The sequence below is a fragment of the Sturnus vulgaris genome, chromosome 8 (assembly GCF_052056855.1).
Source record: "Sturnus vulgaris isolate bStuVul1 chromosome 8, bStuVul1.hap1, whole genome shotgun sequence".
In the NCBI taxonomy this organism is placed as follows: domain Eukaryota; kingdom Metazoa; phylum Chordata; class Aves; order Passeriformes; family Sturnidae; genus Sturnus; species Sturnus vulgaris.
Window position 1 is genome coordinate 3469700 of NC_142250.1, and position 14484 is coordinate 3484183.

The following is a 14484-nucleotide window of genomic DNA, read 5'->3' on the forward strand; positions in this document are numbered from 1 at the left end:
GGGGACAGCGCGGGACTGAGCTGGCAGCGCCTTCCTGAGCCTGGGTGTGCCGCAGGGCTGGGACGTGCTGTGACCTGTCATCATGTCCCTTTCAATGGGCCATCCGCTTGGGTGTACAGCTGTTCCCGAGGCCGATCTCCGAAAGGCTTTTTTAGCACTCCTGATGTGTCCGGAGCACAGGGCTGATTGTTCCGAGCAGAGAGATTCCGGCTGTGAGCTGGAGCAGAGTGAATTCTGCTCCATTCATGGGCCTGTGAAGGAGCTGCTGCATCTCCAGGAGGGACCAGCAGCCGGGCTGACGCACTTGCCAGGGGCACAAGAAGCCACTTGTCCTAAGCAGGGGAATGCCACTTGTGAGTATGCAGTGAGTGACGATGTGGAGAATGAAATCTGCACCAGGGGTGGCAGTGGGAGGGAGCCCCTGGATCCCAATTGCAAATCAGCACCCGGCCATGTGCACAGAAACATCCTCAGGAGATTGCCAGGTGAGTGCAGGGCCAGGCCTGTGGCCTCTAGGGAGGGGACAGTGTCATGTGTCAAGGCCAGGGCTGGCAGGTGTGTGGCTGTTTCCCGATGTGTGGAAGAGGCCTCGTGCTCCGCTCGGCGCCAGCAGTGGCTGGAAGCGGCAGCCGCAGCTGCCCCCAAGCGTGTGCAGCTCTCCTGCTGCAGCCTGTCCCTGGCTGTCCCCACAGCTGTGTCCCTGCCCGTGTCCAGGCTCTTGGCTCTCTGGCTGCCAGCTGAGGGAAGGAGGGAGGAGCAAACAGGCTGAGAGGTCCCTCCTGTGCTCGCCGGGCATTGGGGGAGCAGCTTGGAGGGCGGGCTGTGGTTGTGGCAGCCAGCAGCTCTTTCCTGCTGCAGGCGAGTGGTTCAGCTGCCATCCCGTGCTCACCTCGGCGCTGATTGTGCTCCTGGTGCTGGTGCTGGCGTTGGCGGTGGCCTTGGCTGTGCAGTCAGGTAAGGGAGGGGCAGCAGCCTGGGCCCAGCCCCTCGGGGCAGAGCGGGGTCCCTGCTCCCTGCACAGGGCAATCCTCACACCTTCTCCTCTTCCCCTGCAGCACCACAGCTTCCAGTTCCACCTGCGACTCAGCAGGTTCTGGTTCTGGGCTGTCCTCCTGACTGGGTTGGATACAATGGAGTGTGCTACTACTTGTCAAAGGATTCCAGAAGCTGGGAGCAGAGTCAAGAGCGGTGCTCCGAGCTCGGGGCCTCGCTGGCCATTCTCAAGGAGGAAGAAATGGTGAGTGAGGGGCTGCGGGCGCTGTGGGGTGTCTGAGGGGAGCCTGGGGGTGCTCGTGGTCCGGGCTGGGTGCTGGTGGGGCTGGGGCTGCAGCCCTGTGCCGGGGCCTTGCAGGGAAGGAGCCCCGGGGCCGTGTCCCCCCGAGGGGCCGGGGCAGCTCCCACTGCTCTCTCCTTGGCAGGATTTGTTCTTCCGCCTCCGCGGGAACGGCGATTACTGGCTCGGGCTGCGCAGACGGGGCGAGCAGCTGCAGTGGGAGGACGGCAGCAGCTTCAGCTCCTCGTGAGTGCCGGGGAGTCGGGCAGGGCATGGGGGGACAGGGGCACAACGTGTTTCCCTGGCATCCAACGCTGTCTCTGCTCCTCCCTGCAGGTTTCCTGTCCTTGGCCATTCCGAGTGTTTGTGCCTGGCTGATGATAAATTCAGGAGTGTGATGTGCTCCAATCTGCAGCCGTATCTGTGCAGCAAGGCCCGAGCTCCCCTGTAACAGTAGGTGGAGAAAGGATCTTCTCCCCGCTGGGCAGTGCCACCTTCCCCTCTTAGCTCGGCACAGGGTTGTCCTTTCTCAGCTGCACCCTGTGCCTTGCACTTGCTCTCAGGGTCACCTCAGTGCCTCTTCATCGCCACTGCCAGCACTGGGCTGGGTTTTCCAAGGAAAACTCTCTGCAATCCATCCTGCCAGCCATGCTAGTGGGATTAGGGGATTGCCCTCATTGCACAACACGATCTAACTGGAAATCTAAATTGCCCTGGCTCCTGGAAATCATCACCAAGTGGCCTGAAGGTGAGACTTTTGGACTGTCTTTGGAAAAGGAAGAAGAAGAGCTGACACGTGCTGAGGAGGAATCCCACTCTTGGCATCAGGCACCTGACTGTGAAGAACGGCCTCTCTGTCTGTCTGTTTGTCTCTCTGTTGCAAAGGATCTGATTGCTCTGCTCTGCGTGGAAAGCCAGGCTAGTGCAGGACAAGGATTTGTTTCCCTGAGGGAGAAGCAGTGACATGATGTGACTGTAACCCACATCCCTCTGTGTCAGTGTGTGGGGAAGAGGGAAGGAGGGACCGGGCAATATAATGAAGTCCAGGAAGGAGAGAATAATATGGGGAAGGTGCATTTTTAGCTCTGAGTAGCTTGATAATAAATTCAATTAATTTTCCCCCTTTGTGGCTGTTTATGCTCCTGATGGATGAGATAGCTCTTTTTTTTTTTCACATTTATTCCTGCTTTTTTGGCTGCCGTTTTCCCCTACTTGTTTTCACCATCCTTTTTAGCTGCCTTTTTTTCCCCAGGCCTTTTTTGCCCCTTAATGTAAATCCCTCACATGATGGAATGAGTGGGGGTTTCTATCAATTTAAACTCTGAAAACTAAGGCACAACAGAGATTCACTCTCAATTTCAACTTAAAGATGATGAACATGGAGGTTATGCTCTCATTTCAAACTGATAAAATTGCATCATACAGGATGTTCCCTGTTCTATTTAATCAAGAAAATGGGAATTCCCAATCAATTGATATCCCTGTACAAATGCCCCAGGCAGGTTTCTTTCCATTGATACCCTTAATATTGCAGATGAATGACGATTGTTCCAATTTAAACACAAACAATAAGGGAAAATTAACCAGTTAACTTCAGAATATACTTGGATAAAAATCGATGAAAAGGACCTACACCGCAATTGTATTCCCTAATTAATTCCCTCAGGCTTCCTTCAATACAAATACTCTCAAAGAGTAAAAGCAGAGGAGCCTTGTGTGTTACTTCAAAGCAGTTGTCTTGCTTTGAAAGACAGGAGTCTGCTAAGAAAGGCAGGAGCCTCTCTTGAAATGGAAAATGTAAACCCCCCCTTCCAAGTTATAATGTTGAAATGAAGGGGCTCTCAGGCAAAGATAGGAGAACAGGAATAAGAGTTCTTTACTAAGAAAAATTAAAATAAAAATACAATATTACAAAAACTAGAATTATGGTTATACAAACCCCAAACACTGACAGAGTCAGAATGCAACCTGACATCCCATCAGTCAGTCAGGGTGTTGGTAGCAGTCCCTTTAAATGGTGGCTGCATCCTCCTGCAGTGACAGATGTGGTTCAGTTGAAGTAGTGCTGCCGTCAAAGGGTGCAGTTTTCCTCTGAAGGTCCAATGATGATGTAGAAGAGTCTGGTTTTCCTCTGGAATCCAGTGGGAAAAGGCTGCTCTGATGTTCCAAATCTCAGATTTTATGTGGGTAGGAAATGCTTGGCTCCTCCCCCTGGGTGGAACATCTCCCAGTGGGATGATGTAATTTTATCAGTCATGCAGTGGGACTCAATGGGCATTAACAGAAGATATCTTCCTGGAGGAAGAATGGGTTGTGGAAAACATAAAGGACATTCCCCCACCTGGTTTTTAACGGATGGGGATAGAATACACACTTTTGGTCACATCCTGTATTGCAACCCAAGACATTATCCACCCCTTATTCTATTACCATCTGCATCATACCCAAATGAATACCCTCTTTAGACTCTACTGTGAATCCTTATACTCAGTTCTCACTTAAGATTAGGTTTCCCTGTGGTACACAACAGGTTTCTCCATCTTTCTGAAATACCCACTAGGTGTAACCAGGTCCTTGTGCAAAGACAATCCTTCAGATGGGTTTGTCTTTGTCTCAGGTGGGATTAATCCAGACAGTCTTTCCTAAAATTCTTTTCATGTGTACCAGAGGGACTTTATCTCCATCTGCTGTGTGCAAGGGTTCAGACTGGGCAGGACCAGCTCGACTGATGGACCCTTGGGTCTTGACCATCCAGGTGGCCTTTGATAAGTTCATTTCCTAATTCTTGAAGGTCCCTCCACCAAGTGCCTTCAGGGTAGTCTTTAGTAGTCCATTCAGCTTTCCCAGCAGCTGGTGCATGATCAGGGATATGATCCATCCATTCAATGCCATGTTCTCTGGCTCAGGTGTTTCTAAGGAGATATTGAATGTATTCAGACTGTGGGAGAGGCTGATGTAAAACTGAATTGTAAAACTGAATACAGAAAGTGGCCAGGGAGGACCCCAATAGGTCCAGTTTTGGGGCTCCTCTGGTGCATGTATCAAAATCCCTGTCCACTCCTCCCAGGTATCCACCAGGCTGGGTTTTTTACCACGGGACAGTCTCTTGCCATCAGCAGAATTCCCTCCAGGCACGTGGCTAGAGGGCCACTGAGGTCACCCATGGCCAGGCACAGATTGTCCTGTTGAAGAGTTTTTTCCAGGGTCACCCACAATTTTGTTTGGGCTGAGGGACGAGCCATCCGAATGCCGTTGGTAGGACCGGGAGCATCCAGAGTTGAGCAGTGTTGGCTGGAGACAGCAGCATCATTCGCTTCATTGGTTCATGGAGGAAGGTACTGTAGATGGGTTACTCGGTGGAGATTAAAGAATACTTCAAATCCAGAGGTAGGAAGAAATAATCTGCAACTGTAACTTAAAGGGTACAAGGACAGTGCAAGAAACATTGTTCTTAGGGAGGAGGGTAACAGGGAGGGAGTGTTACTGTGGGAAAAAGGGTGAGGGGAAAGGCAGGTTCGGGCAGTGTCCTGGTTTGAAAAGACACGTGTGTGCTAGGGAAGAGCAGGACCTTCCCTAAAATGGAGCTAATGGATGACTCCTTCTGAATTAGTATAATTTTGGTGTTAAGGGCTCTCAGGCAAAGATATGGGGATAGGAATAACAGCTCTTTATATATATATAAACATATACACATATATAGGTATATATACTGGTATATATATAAAACAAGGCAAACCAAACGACATCTATGAAATTAACAACAAACAGGACAGAAACCCAGTAACAGTTTTTTGGTTGTGGACACTTTCCCCTGTGGTGCAGTTACCATCACAGCTGGCAGTCAGTGCCAGCCGGCTCCCGGTGGGCAGGGGCAGATGCGGCGATCCCACGTGGCTGCAGGAGTGCTGGGGGTGATGGCAGCTGTGTCCTGGATGGGAAGGGTGGAGGAGAGGCTCTGCTCACGGATCCTTGGGGACAGTGTCGGTCCTGGTGCTCCATCAGGATGCTTGGAGATGACAGGTTGAAGCAGGAGAGCATCGTAGCAGGGGTGCAGGGTCCAACACCAGAAGAGGCAGCTCCCATGTTGGGATGGGGGGCGAGGTTTTCCAGCTGCATTCCTCCTCCCAGAGCCAAAAACGAGTGAATGCCAGCAACTGACCCCCCACCCTCCTTTACCTACTTCCAATCTCGGGGTGTTCCCCCACCCTGCAAGAGAAACTCCAAAAAAAGAAACAGAGAGTCTCCCCATCCCCCTGTCCCATCAGTGCTTCTTAGCATGTCCATGAGAAAAATTCCACAGACAGAGAGGAAAGGAAAAACCAACCCCCAACATATGTTTTCCCATTCTGGTAATATTTTGGACAACTTCCACTGGCTGGTACCTAATGCCAAAAAGGAGGATTGTAAAGGTTGTTGCAATTTAACCACATCACTGCCAATCACTGTCAATTTGTTCATTAGTACTTCTGAATCCATTGTGTTTAAAACCCCCAGTCCTGCTCCCAATAACACAGTGAGGTCTCTCTTCTCTCTGGGCATATAAGGCATACACTTCTGCAGCCAGGTGGTCCAGTCCATAAAAGAGATCCTTAAAAATGGAGCACACTGGGGTTGAATGGTAGAGGCATTCACCTGCATTGTCATCTCTACCCATTTTAGTGACCATTCTGGATTAACGAGCAACTTCTGAATTCCTGTCTTCTTAAGAGCATATGGCCCAATCTTGGTAATTATGGCAACTACGGGTTCTGAAGTGGTTTGAATTGGAGTGACCTTGGTCTCTGCTAGTGTTGGCCCTCGTGGAGTTATCTTAACCTCATCTTTTTGGGGATCCGTACAAATTTGGGTTACATTAGAGTCAATCTTAAAATCCTTAATTGAACAACCTTCTATTTTAAGCCTAAACTCAGGGCAATTAATTAAATATTTGTCACAGCACTCAGGACCAATTTGAATAGCTTTCACAGGCTCCTGGTGAAATTCATGGAATCCATCCTAGATAAACACATATTCACATCCCTAAACATTTCTTCCTTCTCATACTCTTGCATTTCTGAGTTTTCACATCTGACTCGGAGACTTACAGGAGTAGAAGTCATAAGCTTTCCCTTGGCACCTATATACACCAGTCTCATTATACACACGTGGTGTTGCATTAACTCCAATAGCATCTGCGGCTATAGCAATGGTCACAAAAGCCACAACTCTCCAGGCTATACTGACTTGATTATACTTTACAATTACAAGCATTTCTCTTCTTCAGAGGGTTTTTAAACTATGCTTATCATTTCGCCCACACTCTATTTATTTTCCCAAGAAACTTTTAATTTCAATTCGTTGTCACCCGGTATAACTTTCCAAAGTCCTTCAGGAGCTTTCTTCACTCAGGAGTGATGGATCCACACAGTTTGTTCCTTGATTTTGATTGCAGTATAGGTGGTGAGGAGCCCTTGGAATGGTCCTTCCCACTGCAGTTCCAGAGTCTTTGTTGCAAAAGACTTAACATAAACATAATCCCAGAGGGTACATCATGTACTGGTCCATCCAATTCTCTGCTTCGAGGCCCCAGACAGAGGTTTCTCAAATTTTCCAAGTTGCTTGTTTAGGGCCACCACACATTTACGTTGAGCTTCTCCCCATACTTGAGTGGGTGTTGTCCCTTCTTGAATTCCATATGGCCTTCCATACAATTGTTCAAAGGCACTTAGTTTTTCTTGTGTTCTTGGCTTGGTCTGAATTCACAGTAATGTTAATGGAAGAGCCAAGATAACTTTGCCTCTTGTCCCGGTCTTATCATTTGCTGCTTAATCAAATGATTCATTTTCTCCACTTGGCCTCCTGACTGTGGATGATATGGACTATGAAGTTCCTAGTTCTATGCCTAAATCGTGGCTAATTTGCTGCACAAGTTTTGAAATAAAATGTGGCCCACTTTCTGAAGACAATGTGGCTGGGACTCCAAAATGTGGTATTATTTCTTATAACAATGCTTTGGGTACCTCTCACCCTCTGGCAGTTCTGGTAGGGAAAGTTTTTGGCCACCCTGGAAAGGGATCTGTTAACACCAATAGATATCAATACCTCCCCTTTCCTGGGTAGTTCTGAAAAATCAATTTGCCATTGCTGCCAGAGTCCATATCCTTTCTCAAGTTGCCCAGACTTTGGTTTAGGGATATTTTTGGGATTAGTTTAGAGGCAAAGGCTACCTCGGTGAGTCACTTGAATTATTGTGCCTCGCAAAGTTCTAGCTATGATTCTATCTTTCAAATAATTGTACAAAGCATCTATTCCCCAATGCATTTTCTCATGTTCCTCTTTCATTAATGACCATAGCATGTAAGAGGGGATCACAAGCCTTCCTCTCCTTTCATTTGTAATAGCCCACCCCTCCTGGTTACAACTTCTGTTTTCTTTCTTAATGAGCTCCTTGTCCCTTTTATTGTACCTTGGCTTACCTTCAATAGAAATTTGCTCATCTGGAATTCAAGCTGCCTCAACTGTTTCAGTAATTACCTCACCTTTAGCTGCTTCTTTTGCCTTTCTGTCCACCAGCTCATTTCTCTCTTCCAATTCAGAGCTCACTGTTTGCTGTGCCTTGATGTGCATGATGGCTACCTTTTCAGGTGGCTGGACTACCTACAATAATTTTATTTTCTCTCCCGCATGTTAAATGCTTTACCCTTGTGAGTTCAACAGTGCTCTTTCTTTGCAGATGGCTCCATGCACATGAACCACCCCAAATGCATTCCTTGAGTCTGTATAAATATTAATTTTCTTTCCTTTTCCCAGTTCCAAAGCCGGGGTTAAGGCAATTATGTCAGTCTTCTGTGCCGAGGTGTTGGTTGGCAATGGTCCAGACTCTGTCACCTCTCTGCTCGTGGTAACTGCAGACCCAGCATGTCTTTTTCCACTGATCACATGGCTGCTTCCATCAGTGAAACAGGTCTCAGTGTCTTCGAGAGGGGTGTTCTTGTGCTAGTATTCCCAAAGCAATCCCCTGATTTCCATGAGAAAGCAACAATAATTTTTTTAGTCACATCTGGAAGTCCCAGGGCTGGAGCTGACATGAGGGCCTTCTTCAGCTGGTCAAAGGCTCGTGTGGCTTCTTTCGTCCATTGGATGTCTCTGTTTCCTGCTGTAATCAAGGCATATAGGGGTTTGACTAACAGCCCATAATTGTAAATCCACAGTCTGCACCACCCCATCGTGCCCAAGCAAGTTCTCGGTTCCTTTACTGTCTGGGGTTTTGGGGTCTGGCATATTGCTCCCTTGCCATTCCATCCCAAGGTTCTTTGTCCAGCAATGACCTCGTAGCCCAAGTAGATAACTGCTTGCCTCACCATCGGGGCTTGCTTCTGGGATACTCCATACCCCTGTAAACCCAAATAGTTTAGGAGGCTTAACGTCCACTCTACACGTCTCTTGAGTTTTGGTAGCTATTTTATTGCAACAACTGTTCTTCACCTGATGGAGCTTCCCAAGATTCCAGATCTTTTGCAAGTTGTTCTCCAAATCCTGAAATCTTAAATCCTTGGGGAAGAACTGACCAGGTGAGCTGAGTTTTGCATCCAGTTTTGGGGTTTTCCCATTCAAATGTAAAAATTTTCTGGCTAGCCCCATGGAGACAAAGGCAAAAGAAAGCATCTTTTAAATCTAAAACAATAAACCATATTAGTTCAGGTGTTAAACAGGTTAACAAAGTGTAGGGGTTGGCAACCACTGGGTATAAATCCTCAGTTATCTCATTGACAGCTCTTAAATCTTGCACTATTCAGTAGGATCCATCAGGCTTTCTAACAGGTAGAACAGGAGTATTGAACTCAGACTGACATTCTTTTAATAGTCCTATCTGCAAAAAATTTTCCATTACTGAGCTAATCCTTTCCCTATCTTCCTTTTTGAAGGGGTACTATGTAACTCCAACTGGCTGTTTTCTTTCTTTAAGCTTAACTTGCACTGGGGCTGCATTCTTTGCTCTTCTTGGTATATTAGAAACCCACATCCCAGGAAATACCTGATCCATTCTTTTTCTGTCTATTTCATCTTCACTTTCAACTTTAGTCTCATTGGTTATTAACACTAGATCTAACACTTCTCTACATATAGTTTGTCCTCAACGTGCAAAATGATCTCCCCATTTTTAAATATTATTTTTGCCTCTAGTCGTTCCAATAAATCTCTACCCAAAGTGTTCATGAAGCATTCGGCATATATAAAAACTTGCGAATTTCCCATTGTTTCCTACATTCTATGTCAGTGGCCTACAAAAATAAGTTCTTTCAGATTGGCCAGTTGTCCCTTTTACCATGACATAATTACCTGTTATTGGCATTAAAGCTTTAACAACAACTATATTGCCTTTGTATCTATTAAAAATTCTATTTCTTTTTTTTTTTCCTTAGTTTCATTATAACCAGAGGGTCTTCAAGGGTAAGACCTTCCGGCCTACCTCAGTCTTCCTTAACATAAGCAACCACTGCCTCACCTTTTCAATCTTCTTTTCTTTGATTATTGTCTTTTCTTCATTTTGGGCACTGGTCCTTCCAGTGTACTGTGTAGTACTAGTAGTAGTAGTACTGTGCACTCTGCTTCTATACTATTTTGGGAAGGCTAGTAATTTTTTACTTCATTCATTAGGTTAAACATCACACAGACAAACTTAGACGTTTTGCAATATCTCTACTTGATCCAACCATCTTTCTTGTTGCCAGTCTTGATCCAATCTTCTTGGTCTGTTTCCTCTTGCCAAGGCAGCTGTGTTATCAAACTGCTCATGCTGATTAAATCCACAGTACTCTCTGTCTCAGCTTTCACAAAGGGCAATAAGCACTTCCCACATGATTGTACTGGTGGCACTCAAAATCTCCAAAATCCCTGCACACAGAGATTTCCTGGGGCTGTGTGGGTCGAGAGGCCCCAGGTGTGTCCGATGAGCACCTGAGGGCCCCAATGAACTTTAATGACCCCAATGAGCCTCACCTGTGCTCTCCACCCACGCCCATGGGCTGGGGGCCTCTTGAAGCTCAGCCTTGAGTTTGGGTGCACTTTTTAGGCTGTGTTACAGGGTTGGATTGTGTTCGGGTTTTGCTGGTTCTGGATGATCCTGAAGCATCTCTGTGCTCTTGCTGTCCTAGGGAGTGTCGATGGAGATTTTTGTGAGGTGCTAGTCTCGAATCCTTCAAGAGAGACTCTCTTGGTGAGTGCTGTTCTGCCAGTGCTGGGCCACCCCATCTCATTTCCATGTGCCCAACTCTGTGTGCCACTGGGGATCATCCAAGGAGTTGTTCCTATTCCCAAAACATCTCCCTCTTCCTCATGCTTCCCCTTGGTACATGGCTCTGAGGTGGGTGGGATGTGTTCTCTGACTCTTCACTGTGCAATAATTTTTGTTGGGGAAATGTTTTGAGCACTTGAGGTCTACCCTTAGAACTCATCACATAAACGTTGTGACATCAGAGGAGCAATGTTGTGCAAATATCCTGGTTTTCCTACAAGACAAATGCCTTAGGAGATGATTTATATTCCTTCAAAGCAGCCAATTGCCTGCCCTGTGAGTAATGAGAGTGCTTGTGTTAACCAGTTAAGAATCAGATAATTTAAAAAAAAAGACAAGTGTCAATTCTGCTCAGTTAATTTTGGCATGCGAAAGATTTGGAGCTATATACATGTATGTTTACAGGTATGGTTTTGGATCGGACACATACGTATGTGTGTGTGTGTGTGTATATATATATATATATATATGTATTTTTTAAAGCTAGCTCACCTAAGCTGGGTCTGTAAGGCAGAAATGCCCCCTTCCCTGTTTATTTTAGGCAGTTGCTGAGGAATTTCCTATGCCAGCACATACCTGTGATTTTATAGAGGAAAGCAGTCCACCCCAGTGATGAGGCTGTTGTGAGATGCATAAAAAGAGCTGCTCCCCACCGGCCCCCAGGAGAGGCTTGTGAGCCCCCCCTTGCCAGGGGCTTTGTGTTTTATTGTCTGGAGGTTGCCAGGCTGGCTGCACTTTCCAGGACAGCCAACTTTTTGCCCTCCTTTTTTCTTTTTTTTCTCTTTCTGAGAAAAACCTGAAAAGAGCTGTGAAAAAGCCCCTGGCTTGGCTGGCTCCTTATGACCTCAAGAGATTGAGTCGGGGAAAGGGGGAAAGTCTGAGCATGGGAAGTGAAAGGACCTGGGTTTGCATCTCAGTCTGAAGCATCTCAAAGCCTGATAAGCTGAAAAAAAGACTTTTCCGTGTTTATACGCAATTACATTTTTCTGCAATTTTTGGAAAATAGGGCTGGAATCAACCTGGAGAAGGTTGTCTGGCCAAGTTCCTGAGCCTGGCTTTGCCATGAAGAATGGATGCCTGACCTCTTCACAGAGAGCTGATAGAGATAACTCAGTTTCTATAGTGAATTTATTGCAGTACTTTGCTGCTATAAAGAAGTCTCCTCTTTTTGCAGTTTCCCTCTATTACCTTGAAACGCAGCCGAGTCAGAATTTTGTCCCAGCCTTTTCTGTGCTGCTCCCTTCTGGTCGGCTGTCTGCTGTTCCCTTTGCTTCTTTTCAAATTTAAATAAGCCTCAGCTGCCTCCCTATTTCCTTCCTTTCTCACTTTCCAGGTCCTGTTTCCCAGACCTTGTTCTTTCATTATAAAACCCCTGATAATCCGCTCCCAGCTTAGGACTTTGTTGTGTCCTTGTTTTTCTTCCTTCTGGGTGCTGTGGCTGAAGGGGTGGCTTTGAGGAGCACATCCTGCTCCCTTTGCTCAACAATCCAGCACTGCAGTTATCCCAGTCTCCTGCTGCTGAGGGCTTCCTTAACCTCTTGCTGCCATGAAAAATATCCAGGAAGCTTTTCCTGTCCTTTCCTGAGATTACAATGCTTTCTACAAGTCCTTGAGATGTGACCATGATGGTTAAAACCCCACAGTGCAAATGAAGGTTTCCTCCTTCTTTCCCCCACTCCATGCTCTGTCCTCTCCCTTACTTTGTCATCTCAACAACTGCTAAGGAATATTTCTCATCTTGCCAATTGGCAATTGTCCTGGGGTACAATGCAAAAATGTGTATTCTATCACCATCTGTTAAAATGTGGGAGGGGTGGTGATCCTTATCTCTGTGGGAGATATCCTCTGCTGATGTGCCATCTGATAAGATCGGGGGATGATCATCGTTATCTTTTCACAACCCATCCTTCCTCCAGAAGATAGATTCTGTTAATGGGCCATTAAGTCCTATTGTGTGACTGATAAGATTACATCATCCCATTGGGAGATGCCCCAACCAGGGGCAGGAGCCAAGCCTTTCCTACCTAGATAAAAAACTGGGGTTTGGGACCCGAGGGCAGACCTTTCTACTGGATCCCAGAGGAAAGTCGGACCATTTCCACATCATCGCTGGATCTTCGGAGGAAAACTGCACCTTCTACAGGAGCACTGCTTCAACAGAACCACATCCCTCATCCAGGAGGACTGCAGCCACCATTTATAGGGACTGCTACCAACACCCTGACTGACAGGGTGTCAGGTTGTATTTTCTGACTGTGTTGGTGGTTGTTTCTTTTATATTATTGCATGTATTTCATTTTTTTCTCTTTTGTCCTATTAAATTGTATTACTGACTTGGAGTCTCGCACTGGTTTTACTTTCAAACCAACACACTCCCTCAGCTGGTAGCCAGAGAGCCAAGAGCCTGGACACGGGCAGAGACACAGCTGTGGGGACAGCCAGGGACACCGCGCTGGGGACAGGCTGCAGCAGGAGAGCTGCACACGCTTGGGGGCAGCTGCGGCTGCCGCTTCCAGCCACTGCTGGCACCGAGCGGAGCACGAGGCCTCTTCCACACATCGGGAAACAGCCACACACCTGCCAGCCCTGGCCTTGACAGGTGATACTGTCTCCTCGCCAGAGGCCACAGGAGTGTCCCTGCACCCACCTGGCAATCTTCTGAGGATGTTTCTGTGTACATGGCCGGTTGCTGATGTGCCCTGGGGATCCAGGGGCTCCCTCACACTGCCATCCCTGCTGCAGATTCCATTCTCCACATCTTCACTCACTGCACACTCACAATGGGCATCCCCCTCCTTATGACAAGTGGCTTCTTGCACCACAGGCAAGTGTGTCAGCCCGGCTGCTGGTCTCTCCTGGAGATGCAGGAGCTCCTTCACAGGTCCATGAATGGAGCAGAACTCACTCAGCTCCAGCTCACAGCCGGAATCTCTCTGCTTGGAACAATCAGCCCTGTGCTCCCGACACATCAGGAGTGCTAAAAAAGCCTTTTGGAGATCGTCCTCGGGAACAGCTGTAGACCCAAGCGGATGGCCCATTGAAAGGGACATGATGACAGGTCACGGCACGTCCTGGCCCTGCGGGACACCAAGGCTCAGGGAGGCGCTGCCAGCTCAGTCCCGAGCTGTCCCCGCTGCCCGGACCTGCGGAGACAAGCGCAGCCTGCTGAGCGCTCCAGGTCCATCCAGCCGCTCCAGCAGGATGCGGCGCTTTCTGCCTCCACTCGGCGCCTGCAGTGCTTTGGGCTCTGAGGCTCGTTCAAGTTCATCCCGTGCCACCCCTGAGCCGGGCAGGGACACCTCCCGCCTGAGCAGCGGCGCCGAGCCCGGGTCGCCACGGCCGGAAACTCTGACAGGAAATGATCAGACAAGCTGGAATAAGGATATGGGACCGGAAGCATCAGATTAGACCTAGGGGAGACCAGAAATGGCCATTAAATAACCCTAACGGGAATAATCAGAATGATGTCCATCGCCAGAATATGATGGACTTAAGATGGATACTCGTTAAAGGTATCCCAAAGTCATTTCCTAAAGGACAAAATTTTAATAAAGCCTTTAGTGAACAACAACAAAAAAGGATCAATCCCCGACTGACTGGTTGGAGCGGCTGAGGAAAGATCTCCAAATGTACTCCGGGATAGACCCTGATACACAAGTGTGTCAGGCACTCCTCAAAACCCAATTTGTTGCTCGATCATGGGGAGATATTAGAAAAAAATTAGAAAAGTTAAATGATTAACAAAATCGGGGGTTACAAAAATTGCTAAGAGAAGCAAAAGCAAAAATCTTTATAGCTGCAGTTCGTGAAACACAAAAAGAAACCCAGCAGAAAGGGAGAGAGAAACCACGAAAACCCCCACCAAAACAAGGAAATGAAGCAGGAAATAATTCACCAGGGCGAACCTGCTTTTACTGTAACAAGAAAGGTCTCCTAA

General features: G+C 47.5%; 2 long non-coding RNA genes across 2 annotated transcripts; one reads left to right on the forward strand and one right to left on the reverse strand.

The window, feature by feature from the left end:
* The first annotated feature begins 1058 nt into the window (after positions 1–1058).
* On the forward strand, positions 1059–2392 carry LOC106864578 (uncharacterized). The gene is made up of 2 exons (XR_015805006.1): positions 1059–1237; positions 1419–2392. It is a non-coding gene; the product is annotated as an uncharacterized LOC106864578 (long non-coding RNA).
* A 602-nt stretch (positions 2393–2994) lies between these two features.
* LOC148222947 (uncharacterized) lies at positions 2995–5233 on the reverse strand. The gene is made up of 2 exons (XR_015805007.1): positions 5100–5233; positions 2995–4687 (listed from the first exon to the last, which is right to left on the reverse strand). It is a non-coding gene; the product is annotated as an uncharacterized LOC148222947 (long non-coding RNA).
* Positions 5234–14484: the final 9251 nt, after the last annotated feature.